The sequence below is a fragment of the Episyrphus balteatus genome, chromosome 2, assembly GCF_945859705.1.
Source record: "Episyrphus balteatus chromosome 2, idEpiBalt1.1, whole genome shotgun sequence".
Taxonomy (NCBI): Eukaryota; Metazoa; Arthropoda; class Insecta; order Diptera; family Syrphidae; genus Episyrphus; species Episyrphus balteatus.
In genome coordinates, this window is record NC_079135.1 from 26,438,271 (window position 1) to 26,451,443 (window position 13,173).

Here is a 13,173-nt window from a genome sequence, read left to right on the forward strand (position 1 = left end):
TAAATTAATTTAAAGGGTGGAACATTAACTAATAGTATTGCTCAAACAATAAGTTTAAAAAAAAAAAGTCATCTTGGTTCCATCCAGGATCGAACTGGAGACCTTCTGCGTGTAAAGCAGACGTGATAACCGCTACACTATGGAACCGCTTGTCGTTTCGCTGATAAAATTCACATATAAATTTATTCAAACAAGCTAAGAACTAGTATTAGTCCAACTACTTGTAGCGTGTGGGTAATTTAATTTAAATGAAAAAATACTGGAGACCATTAATTAGACCGGTTCCCAGAGGGAAAAAATTTGAAAAAAATTTTACCATCATAAAGGTGGTGGAAAATTTAGGATAAATGGTATATTAATAGCGAATATTAAATTACCCACAAACAAATTAAGGGAAAGGGGGTGGCTGGGCGAAAAAGTGTGGTGGGTAGAAAAAAATCATCGTTTTTTAACGGTTTCTGTCAAAAGCTGACCTCCTTTTGAAAAAAAAAAAAAAAATACATCCAAAAGTTGTATATAATAATTTTTTTACATAACCTCAAAAAAGAGAGAAAAATGCAAAACAATTTTTTGTTTTTTTTTTATCTTTCACAAAAATAGTTGGATTTTAACAAAACTACTTTTTTACGTTTTTTTTTACATGTTTTGAATGACTTTTTTTCAGCAAAACATTCATTTTTGGATTTTTGACGTATTTAATTTGATATTTATTTAATTTAAAATAGCCTATTTTTTTAAATAAAAAAGTGACTGAAACAATTTTTGAAAAGTTTGGGATGCCTGTGCTATACTTTTTTTTCATTAAATATTGAGAAAAATTGAAAAAAAAAATATTTTTCAGATCGATTTTTCCGTAAATAGTAGGCATTATTATTTACGGTTTCTGTCAAAAGCTGACCTCCTTTTGAAAAAAAAAAATCCAGATTTTGATCTAAAGTTCAAAGTTTTTGAGAAATTGAATTTTGAATTTCCAAAAACACTATTTGTTTGATGTCTTGGATAGTGAAAGAAGATCTCACTTTCAGAAACATGACCATTTTTTCCACCAACCTTATTTAAAAAAAAAGTGTGTTTTATTATTTTTTTTTTGGAAAACAGGATGTCCCAAAACAATCAATAGTCTAAATGGTATGCTCACAAATTTTATTACAAATGTTGTGTAACTTTGCCATTGGAATCACGAATTAAATATAAATAAATTTTCTTATAGCTGAAAAGGTTTTTTTTTGACTTAAAGAGAAAAATGTGGGCTTAGTTCAAAAACTTGTTTCCGTGAAATCTTTTGCAATAGTGTTGCATTTGGTATTGAAATCAAGAATCTTAAAACACCATAGAATATCTAGATTCTAGATTTCAAAAAGAGTGTTTTTTTGTTTGTTTCAAGCGAAAGAAAGTTTATGAGCATTTTTTTAGTCTTTTAAAAAAGTTACTCATACACCTGAGTGTACGATTTATTTATTTGTTTTGCAAATTGAAGAATTTATACAAAAATCTACTACAAAAATGGTACACTGTTGAAATTTTATAGTAGATAACTTTGCACTAAGGATAAGAATAGGAACCAAGAATCTAAACAATTATTTTGCCAATTTTTGTTTAGCTTGAATTTATTTTAATCTTTTAAAGTCTTGTTTCATGATACATATCTAATTCTTTTGTAAGCTACTGGAAAAATGTGTTTGCCGTTTTTCATGTTTTAAAGGAAAATAAATTTAAAATTAAACATTTAATATGAAATATTCATACCTATGTATTTTTAGCTGAAAAACATAGCAAAAAGAGCTCAAGTCCAACTTTTGTTATGATGCAAAAATATCCCATAGTTTATTTCGTATGAAAAAAATCTTCAATTAATAACAATTCATTCTACCTCCAAAACATCCAACATTATCTAATTACTACCTAACCTAAATTCAGCAAACATTATTTTCAGTTCAATTCTATTTAAATGGAAAACAAAAATATCACTATGATTGTGACTATAAAAATAGCTGCTGACAACAACTTGAAGTGATAATACAATCATTTTTCTTTGAATTGCTGAGTAGTAGTGAAATGAGTGTCCATTCAAGTGGTAGCGTGGCCGAGCGGTCTAAGGCGCTGGTTTAAGGCACCAGTCTCCTCGGAGGCGTGGGTTCGAATCCCACCGCTGCCAACAATAATTTTTTTTTTATATAATTTCAATTTTAAACATAAAATGATATAAACACATTTTATTATTGATAGATAAATAACAAAATTGATAAAATTATTACCCTACCTTTATCATAAATATTTATATCAAACGTGTATTTACCTGTTTGGTAATTTGAAATTTTTTTTTCTGATAATGTTATACATACATGCATTCTGTTTATTTGTTTTGACTAATTTTATTATTATTTATGTATGTTTGAAAAGCTTTCTTTTTGTTTGCTTCAAAAAAGATTACTCATACACCCGCGTGTACGATTTATTTATTTGTTTGGCTAATTGAACAATTTAACATTCGACTAAGTAAGTTCTATTTGAAAGTATATTCTAGGTTTAAATATTTGTAAATTGCAATCTAGATTTTTTAGAAGAATGTTTGAAAATTTTTCAAACGATTTTTTCAACGATTATCTCATCAGAATTTTTTTTTAATTTTATAAAAATAGTTACTGTCGAGTAGTGACGAGTTATTAGCGCGCTATAAATTTTTGTATTGCGTACTTTATCAGGTAGAAGTGCTTACTTCACTGTCAAGTTTAAGCAGAAATTTGGAAGGCTGGTAGTGCTTACTTCAACTTATCAATTTAGTAGTTTCAGGATTTATAAATAAAAGTAACGATCATTTTTTTTTCACGAAAAATGTAAGACAATTCCAGTAGAATTAATTGGGGATTTTTTTTTTTTTTAATTTTTAAGTAGTAATGCTAACTTGACGCATATGAGGAGACATACATATTAGCCGCGTTTTATTGTTAACTCAGAACTTAGCTCAGTAAAATTTTACACGGGAAACAATAACAAAAGATTGCTAAGGATAAACAAAAGTTTTTTATTTGTTGGTTTATTGAGAAATTTTTTTTCTATACACTTTTGATCCTTCAACAATAAGGATCATTAATAAATGAATAAAAGTAATAAATTGTTGTTTTTCACATCATAAAATGTTTACTCAGTAAAATACTGAGTACCAATAAAACACGGCTATTAATGATTTCGGAAGTTTGAAATATTTGTTTTCATTTCTTTTCATCAACCGAAAATTTCGTTCTTTTTTAGATTGAGTTAAAAAAGAATTTAAGATAAACTACACTAAATAAAAGAATATGTATGTTTTTTTTTCTTTGTTTTAACAAAAAGTCCGAAAACAGTTAAATAACCAATAAAATTTCCATTTAAATTACTCCACTCTGAATAAATATAAGTGTAAGATTTAAGTAAACTTATTTCATTACAGCATTTCCGATCGAATATTTCCAGAACTCTGTGCTGCCACTCAACCATCTACCAAATGTATACTCTGACCCAGAATTCAACAATAATAATAATAATTATGTTAATGTAGGAAGCCAGTATATATAAACCAACCACACTGCATGGAAATTACCACATCTGCATTATACCGAAATCAGAATACGCGAAGCAACAACGTTAAGTGTTGTTCTGTCTACGATATAATTAAAAGGCCTGTTCATCTTCCATCAATTGACTCTCTCAGAGAGTCCTCGGGGGGCACTACATTTCTCCTACAAAATCAATGCAATTATTTATCAACCTCAGCCACATTCAGTTGAAGGCGCCGTATAACCACTGCGAAGAAGCCAATCAAAAGGATTGCTTAATAATTTCCATACATTATAAAAAGTACACAAATTCTCGCGCCAATTATCTCTTCGTCCTGAATCTATACATAAGTCGAAACGAACAGAACAAAAAAAATTGAAACACAGCTTGGCACCGAGTTGTCTGACCTAGAAAAAATGGAAAGTCCTTTTCAGCTAATGCCATCGCAGTTGCCACCTTTTCCTTTTCCATTCACAGGGAGCCTATATCTTTTACTTTTACTTCTGTGCAACGATAGTGTTGTGACTCACAATAACGGTGTTTTCAAAACAAACACAACACTTTAAAGCTTTTTTTTCCACATTTTTTTCCTTCTTTCTCCTAGACAACTTCCCTTAGACAACATTTGACAGTTGCTTTCTATATGTTGATGTTGTTGCCTTGTTAGGAACCCCTATCGTGGCACTTTAATCAGGATGGCGGTAAGTCTGGAGGTAAAGTTGAGTCCTAAAGAGTTTTCATGGCATTTTGCACTCTAAATGGGTCATTTAGTTTGTTCCTATCCAAAAAGGTATCTATGTAGTGTGGATATATGGAGTGTGTGTATCGGATTTGTGCATCTAAAAAGGATTTTTTTTTTTTTCAAGTCGAGTTTTGTGTGTACTTGTTTGTTTGTTTTGGTAAGTTTTTTAAGATTGTATCTTGTCTGATGTTTTTGAATGGAATCGATTTGGGGAAAAGTTTTTATTTCTTTTACCTCTTTTTTTTTTGCCTTTTTGACAGATTATTATTGGTCTCGATCCAAAAAAATTTTTACCAACTTTTGTGTTCTTTTGTTTTTTAAAATGATTTTCATTCCTTCGTTTTTTTTTTTTTTTTGTTGTGTGTTTTTATTTTGGAGACGAAAGTTTATTTTCTTTTTCTTATCATTTGCATTTGTGTATGCAGTCACCGTAAAGAACCTTGACTTTTATATACTTTTTTTTTTAAGTATGGTTGCCAAGAATTTCGTTGGTTTTGTTTCTTTGCCAAAATAATCTTTGGATTTTATGATTTTTTTGTGTAAGGTTGGAAGGGATTTAAGGAAAAAGTTCCCTTGTCATTGGGTTACTTAATAGTTAATTTAGAATTTTGCGGTTTTGGTAAAGCAGACGTAGAAAATGCAGTCAATTTCACTCAACTGATGAGATATATGGGTCTTTTGAAGGGATTATTTTTTTACTCTGTTTTTTTTTTTTTTTTTTTTTTTTGTTTTTATTTAGCGGGCAAATATCCAGTTTAATCTCTTCAAGCTCAGACAAAATTTAATGTTGCAGAAAAGTAGCTATCAAGATAGGTAGTATGGAAATGAAATTTTTTTGGTCGTTGATGATTAGTGTTGTAAGCTTTTTTTCTTGGCGTCTTATTGAAATTTAGTTAAATGGAATCGAAAGTTTTTAGATGAAATTTAGCAAAAAGGTTACAAATTTTATGTTATTGAAATTAAAAAAAAAACTTACAGAAAATTACAAAAAGTCAAACAAAAGAAATAGTCTAAGAGCCCACATCAAATTTTGGGAGTGGAGGTAGGTATAACCAATATGTGAGTATGCAATTTTATAGCCTTATGCGTTCTAATAACGAATTCAATAGTCTGGCAGCTTTAAATCGCGGCTATTTCATGGCTGCGTAAATATCTAAAACTAGATATGGTCCTAAAAACATACTTGAACTAAAATATAGAACTGCCCTTCATTGTTGCATTATTTCCAATAAAATTTATCTAAAAAGATTAAAGAATAGAAAATTGAATAATGTTTGGATGTTCTAACCTTTAGAAACCATGTTTTTCATGTTGTCGGCTAATTAAGTAGGTAAACTCTCTAAAAATAAATACCAACACAAAAATACCCCTCGCTACAATCGCTGCTTTTTTTTTGTACCTAAAATAAGGCAATACAAATTGAATATCAAATTTTCTCTCATCAATAAATAGGGTGACCTTTAATAATGTAGATCCCTTACTACGCGAGTTTTTTAATCCGCGGAGGCGTATACTTTGTCAAAGGTTAATTCAGACGCTTAAGGTTTATTTTGAGAGAAAATATTTTTTTTTTTGTTTTAGCTGAGTATACACGAACAACGATGGTTAATGGCCTCCCCATAAATACTCCAAATTCTAGCACCACCTACTGTCAGTAATTTTCTGGATGAATTTATTTCATTTTATTATTTTATTTCTTTTGATTTTTGATGATTTTTTGGAAAAAAAAAAAAAAAAACACTTAAAACCTACTCAAATCGTCCTCTTTTATTTCAAAGGTCATTTCTCAAACTCTGATGTTAAATTGAATCTTCCTTTTAAAGAACCATTAACCAAATATTACCAATAAAAATACCATCCTCCCCTCTAACAACCAACCCCATTAACCTTGAAGTCAAAAAAAAAAATTCACATTATATTTGAAATGGTTTATCAAATCCCCTATTTATAACACATTCCCTATCTCTAATAGACGTCATTTCTTGAGCTTTTTTTTTTTATTTTCTGTGTGTGCATTTATGTGTCCACGTCAAGTGGCTATTAAGTAAAGTCATTTGTTTTAAACTTTTTCTTTCATGGTTTATACTCTCACCCTCCCTCTCTCTCTCTCTTTCTTGACTATGTTTTGTTGTTAATAAAAGTTCTTCAAATGTCACGTTGTCGTTCTATCTTAACTACTTCCACTTTGATAATCATTTTTAGTACTGGCTATTAATTACAATGATATCTTTCTATGTTTTTTTTTTGTCTCTTGTTGTTGTAGTTGTTGGTGTCCTTTTACCATCACACACACACTCATATTACTTGCTTACTTCCAAGTTAAATGTAGAAAACGTGTGTGAAACCATTATCCTATTTTTGAGATAAAATGTGTTTAACGACTTCTTTCCACGTTAAAGGTGAGCAAGTTGAGTATAAATAAAATTCATCCTTAATGTCAAAACTACATAATGTCAATGTGTATGGGATATATGTATATTTACACGGAGAAAAAAGACCATCTAAAAAAAGCGGATAAATTCTCTTAATTTCTTGAATGTGTAAACTTTAGACAAATCCACTTAATTTAAGCGGAATATAAAATTTATTTTTGTGGAAACGTTTTTATCATCAAGCTATCTCGCTGTTGGAAATAAGTATTTCAAAACTACACAATGTCAAAGTATGTGGGAGATATCCATGTGTACACAAAACAAAAAAAAAAAAGAAAAAAACAAGCGGATTCCGCATTAAATTGAGCTACTTTCTGCATGTTTTTTTTTTGCCAAAATGACTTCAACCTAAAATTAAGCGAATAAAACTTCTTACTTTTTTGAATGTGCAGATTAAAAAGAAATCCACCTTATTTAAACGGAAAATCATCTTCTTTTTTGAGGAAACGTTCTAATAAAAAAGAAAAAATGTCAGCCACTGGGAATCAATCCTACAACTGTTGGGTCACTAGATTTACCATCAAGTACACGGAGAAAAAAGACCACCTAAAAACAAGCGGATTCCGCATTTAATAAAGCGGATTTTTGCATGGTTTTTTGCCAAGATGACTTACATCTAAAAATAAGTATATACATCTTCTTAATTTCTTGAATGTGCAAATTTAAAAGAAATCCACTTAATTTAAGCGGAAAACAATCTTGTTTTTTATGTGGAAACGTTTTTACCATCAAGCTATCTCAGTTTTGGAAAAAAGTACTAAAGCTGAAGTCTGACAATAATTTAAAATTTTTTTGTATTCGTTTTTTTTTTTTTTAAGATGAAAATTCAACTTAAATTTAGCAGAATTTAACAATATTGTTTCCGCTTAAAGCAAAAAGAATCCACTTTAAGTAAGTGGAATCCTTCTTAAAACAATAGGATTTCCGCTTAAAATAAGTGGTATCAAGCGGAATCCACTTATTTCAAGCGGAAATCCTATTGTTAAAAGGTAGTTGGATTTAAAGTAGGTATCATTTTTTACTCCGTGTACACAAAAACTTGATATTATTTTCGGAGTGTGACTCTCAAGCAATCTAAACAAAATAACTCTGTCCAAATATGTATACAACACAACCGTTAAGGTAGGTCTTTAATCCTCTTGGTTTTGAATATGCCATAAGTCTGTCAACGTTAACCTCTATATCGACTCTGGGGTTACATAAAATATACTACCATCGCCCATCGTCATCGCAATAAAAACTTCATTGAAGCACACGACTACTGTATGTCTGCTCATCGACCACAGAAAAGGCTTAACAAACAATTAGGTTTGAAAAAATTGGAAGAAGATGACTGACAACAAAAACCACCCAAAACTTTTTAGTTGGGGGAATCTACAGCAAATATTTAGGTCGTCTGTGCGGGGGCCACAGAATTCCATTTGCTGAAAAGATTGGGTGTGATTAAGAGTATACTCATCAGACCGAGTTGGGTATAGGGTTCATATATATGAATATAGTAGACCTACTGAGGATGGCTTGATGATGGTAGGTATACCTTTTTCTACCTTCCCAATAAACCATCAGTAAGCTCCTCGATACAATCAGTGTGCGGTAGTTGTGGGACTTCCTTCGGAGCAGAACACTTGAGCCGCCAATAACTGACAGGTATATAGACATAGACAGACAACTGGAATTATATATCCATGTCAATAGATACTTTCTTTTATTGTTTTTATTCAGTTTGAGTTCCTTTCTCGTATCGATAGAGATACAATACTTATCGTATAGGTATATGTTGTTAGGGATTATAATTAATTTTTTTTTCTGTTGCTTGCTGTTTGCCTTCTTTGTTTTGCTCTTCTCTGATTGCTCTCTGCTGAATGGTGTTTTCGTCAGAAGTTAACAATTATTGGATGAAATTGCGAATGACAGTGACAAGAGAGTGGTGCTGAAATGAAATGAATGACGTCGTCGTTTATCATTTATATAATATTAACTTTGATTGATGAATATTGGTTTTGTATTTGTGAGATAGTTAGAGAGGATAAGGTTGTAATTTGTAAGAAAAAGCTTGAATGAAACGACTACAAATCATCATAAGACATCTCATCACAAATATTTAATATTTCTATAACGATACAGTGGATTCTCCAAATTGACAATTTGGCAGCCATTATGAAATATTAAAACAAAATAATCACTTTGCAAGTTTACCTTTCAAACTATAAGGTTTTTGTATTGCAAAATTATAACAACCATGAGAGTTCAAAGTCTTATAAGGGGGCATAGAGATTAGTTTTCTATAATTGAATTTTCGACTTGTTGTTAAGTAGAGCGAGGGGGTTCATAAAAAAAAATTATTAAATAAAATACAAAAGAAAACTTGAGGGATTGAGGAAATGTTTGTTTTTTCGTGTTTTTGTATTCATTGTAAAAATTATGAATCCAATTAAAAATTTGAAAAGTATATTTATATGAAAAATTGAATGTTTATTCATTTGAAGGTTCAAGTTTACACTTCCAAGTGTTTTAAGTAGGTTTTTTTTTTAATTCTAAAGAATTATTATTACAATGGGGAGAGGTGTACAGCTTAAAAGTTGAAAAATTAAGTTCTGAGGGTATAGAAATAATTAAATTCTTTGGTGGTGACTTTCTTTTGTTTACATAAAAACTTTTTAGGATTAAATTATTATTTATAATAAGTAAGCTCCCTTATTTAAGAAGAAACTAGATTTTTACTAACTTGAAATTTTACAAACTGTAGGTTTTTAAGATTTTTGCCAATTTTGAATACATTATTTTGTGAACTTAAATGAAAACACAATTTTTGAGTTTAGCCAACCTTTCGAAAAAAAAACAAAATATCCACATTAATAAAATTAGTTTTTGGAAATTGTAAATAATATGGTTGTAAAAATGTTAAAGCTTTTTATGGAAAAAATATAAAAAATACTTTAAATTAAATTAATAAATTAATAATTTTAATTTTAAATCCAAAAATATTTTTTTTTAATTTGGCAAAATTTTAATAGGTATTACAAACATAATTTTTTTTTTTACTCGTTTTAATGAAAATGTGGTTTTTCATAGTCGAAGCAAAATTTTTTTATTAAAATCTTTAAAGCCTTTTTGAACAAAAAAAAAAGAAGAAAAATGAAGAATATCATATTAGTTTTGGCCCTCAATTTTTATTCAAAGATACCCTTTTATACAAAATTCAAAACAATTCAATGTCCTATTTTCGAAAAATAGATTTTTCAGAAAAAAAAAAAATTCAAAATTTTTCAAAAAAAAAAAAAAAATAGACTGACAAACAGAATCCTTCTACTAAATGAAATGATAAGAGCGTGAAAAACATATGAATGGTCCAGGGGAAAAACGGCACATGTCCACTTTTTGTTGTATTTCCTGAGCACTATCTGAAGGCATCCTTACTTTTATAAAACAAATTTAAGCCTTGCTGAAAAAATAAATAAATTATGCGCTTTAAGTAGAAAGTTGTATGGAGAACAGAATTTAAAAATGAGTTTTTCTCGAAATGAGTTGGAATGGACTTGTGCTGTTTTTCCCTTGAACCCTTCATACACCAAAGGACAAGACTTTTATGACAAAAAAACACTTCTTCAGTTATAACGTCATTTCTTTGCCTATTTTCACTTAATTTCAATAGGTCAAGACAGAATTTGATTTTCTTTCTTCTTTTTTTATTAGAATATGATAAAACTAAAACTAGACTAAACAAAATAAGAACAGAAAGAAAAATAGTTTTCTGTAACACAGCCATCATTATTATGTTTTGTTTTCATGTTTTTTTTTTTTATATACAACGTCAACCCTTATTTGATTTATATTTATGACAGTTCAGTTAATTTTGCCCTTTGTTTTCTTTTGCCTTCTTCTATTATTTTGTATGCTTTATTTTATTTATGTATTTTAAATATATCTTCTACATAATTTTAAGGTATGTTATGCTATAATAAAGCAAAAAACCTGAAAATGATTAAAAAAACCTGTCTACTACTAACTGTCGGGAAAACCATAACACAAAATGAAAAAAGTTTGGCAATGTTAGACATTTAGGGTGGAATTCATAGTCGTCACTCAAGTTGAGAAATATCTTAAGCATTTTCTCAAGCGAATCCTTATTCATAGTCATCACTGGAGTCGAAATTTTTCTCAAGTGAAGTCTGAGGAGGCTTTTTTACTTGAGAAACGGTTAAGTTTTTTTCAGTCAGTTGACATTAAAACGCAAGTGTCATTGCGAACGTTTGTTTTTATTTTATTTTACAATTAAAATTTGTACTAATTTTGTAATAAAATAAATGAATCCCGAATTCTTGTTTCAGTTGTACGAGTGGGACGAAGAATTCGACGAGTATGTTGGACAAACCGATGGCGAATTATTAAAACAATTTACGAGTTTGAGAAAAAATTTTTTCCTCAAGATAAGATTTTTATTTATTCAATTGACAGCCCTATTTTCAATTCCCTTGAGTGGTTGCTTGAAATATTTCTCAAAATACAGGAGTTGAGAAAAATCTTAACTCGAGTAACGACTATAAATTCCGCTCTAAGAGTTAATGTCATAAAAAAGTTTTTCGAGTTTCGACTGTGACTGTAGGACACTTAATATACCTATGTCCAACTATTAAATGATAATTGAAGAATTAGCTCATTAAAATTATAAAAAGTACCATATTATACATATCTATACATTTAATTCAACCAAAATCCGCATGATGCTGAAAATTGGTAGGTACTGAGGGTCAATTCTCGTTCTGTAAAGCTGTGAAGTGATAAAAATAATATCATTTCAGCTTTCACAGAGTTTTTTCATTTTATCACTTCACAGGCACTCCTAAAGCGATTCTCAAACTAACTGTGATAAAAGTCTGTTCTAAAAAGTACTAAATGAAAAATTCTGTCATTTATATTTAATTTTTGAGTTTTTCAATTGATTTTTTTTGTCAAATTAATTTTTAATTATAAATGTCAATAAATCATCAAGGAAAAACTTCGCTCGTGGATAAATGTAAGGTATTATCAATTATGTATTTATATGCAACTATATTTAAGACCAACAATCATTTTTTTTTATAATTTTGTATAGGAATAAATCAAAGAAATTGAAACGTAAAGTATGAAACCCAGAATTTAGACGCATTTGGGGGAAATTGTTAGATATCGTGGGAACAATGCCAAAAACAACAAATCTGAAAAAAAAAAAAAGTTCTGAGAAAAATGGATTCAAAGTTATGGAACTCATGCAAACTCATGGAAACTCGTGTAACGGACTCCTAGACTCTCATAGGCAACAATTAAAGGATTGGGGTCCACGAAATGATAAGTTAAATAACGCATTAAAGTGGAAATGTTCAAAAATGCAGATTCGCGGTTTTGTTTCGGTGATGATTTAATCCAAAATCAGAAACTTACTTGGTAGTTGCTTTTCTGCATTTGCTGCTACTGCAGCAGCTTTTATCTTGCCTGTTATCATTTGAAGATGTATGGTTATGGTAACAAATATTTGTAAGGTTAAATAAAAATGACATTGACAAAAAAGTGCTTATTAATTATTGTTTCTACACTTTTTTTGTCTTCAAATCTTCTCGCGTGTACCATTCTTACAACACATTCTTCATCCTCTTCCTAAGAACATTGCATGATGAACGGTAGAAAAGCTCCTGGGTTGGGGTCGAAATTCTGTGTGTTGCAAAATTCTGTATTCAAAATACTGTATGCCAAAATACTGTATGTCAAAATTCTGTATGTGCAAAATGCTGTAGGAACAAAATTCTGAAAGTCAAAATTCTGTATAGCAAAATTCTGGTTGGTCAAAATACTGTATTTCAAAATTCTGTACATCAAAATTCTGTAAATCAAAATTCTGTAAAAATGCTGTAAAAAAATATCGTTTTGATAATGTAAAAAAGTGCGCGCGCACTTTTTTACATTATCAAAACGATATTTTTTTACAGCATTTTTACAGAATTTTGATATACAGTATTTTGCCGTACAGAATTTTACAAAACAGAATTTTGCATGTCAGTATTTTGTTGATACAGTATTTTGACGTACAGAATTTTGTGTTTACAGTATAATGACGTACAGAATTATGGTATTACAGTATTTTGACCCCACAGAATTTTGTCGTACAGAATTTTGACAAGCAGAATTATGACCCGCTCCCAAAGCTCCTCTACCTTACCTCAGATTTAGGCATTTAGTATAGGTAAGGTGTTGCAGTTTTGCAAACAACACGAACAAAAAAAACTTAATGCTATTTGTGCCCATGATTATGAAAGTGGACTAAGTCACTTTTTGCGTTGTTTAAAGAAAAACTTACATAATAATTTTCTTATAACGATTTAATAATATTTCTTTTATGAAATCGCTAGAGGAGCAATAAAGAAGTTTATTAACTGCAATTTCGCTTTCAAATAAACTTTACCCCTTAAATAATAATTATTTTAAAGCTAGATT

At 29.5% G+C, this 13,173-nt stretch overlaps 1 protein-coding gene and 2 non-coding genes across 3 annotated transcripts in view; 2 read left to right on the forward strand and 1 right to left on the reverse strand.

The window, feature by feature from the left end:
* The window catches only part of LOC129908116 (phosphatase and actin regulator 4), a 413,058-nt gene that overhangs the window by 6,859 nt on the left and 393,026 nt on the right, over positions 1 to 13,173 (forward strand). The window lies entirely within an intron of this gene.
* Trnav-uac (transfer RNA valine (anticodon UAC)) lies at positions 75 to 147 on the reverse strand. The gene has a single exon. It is a non-coding gene; the product is annotated as a tRNA-Val (tRNA).
* Trnal-aag (transfer RNA leucine (anticodon AAG)) lies at positions 2,074 to 2,155 on the forward strand. Its single transcript has one exon. It is a non-coding gene; the product is annotated as a tRNA-Leu (tRNA).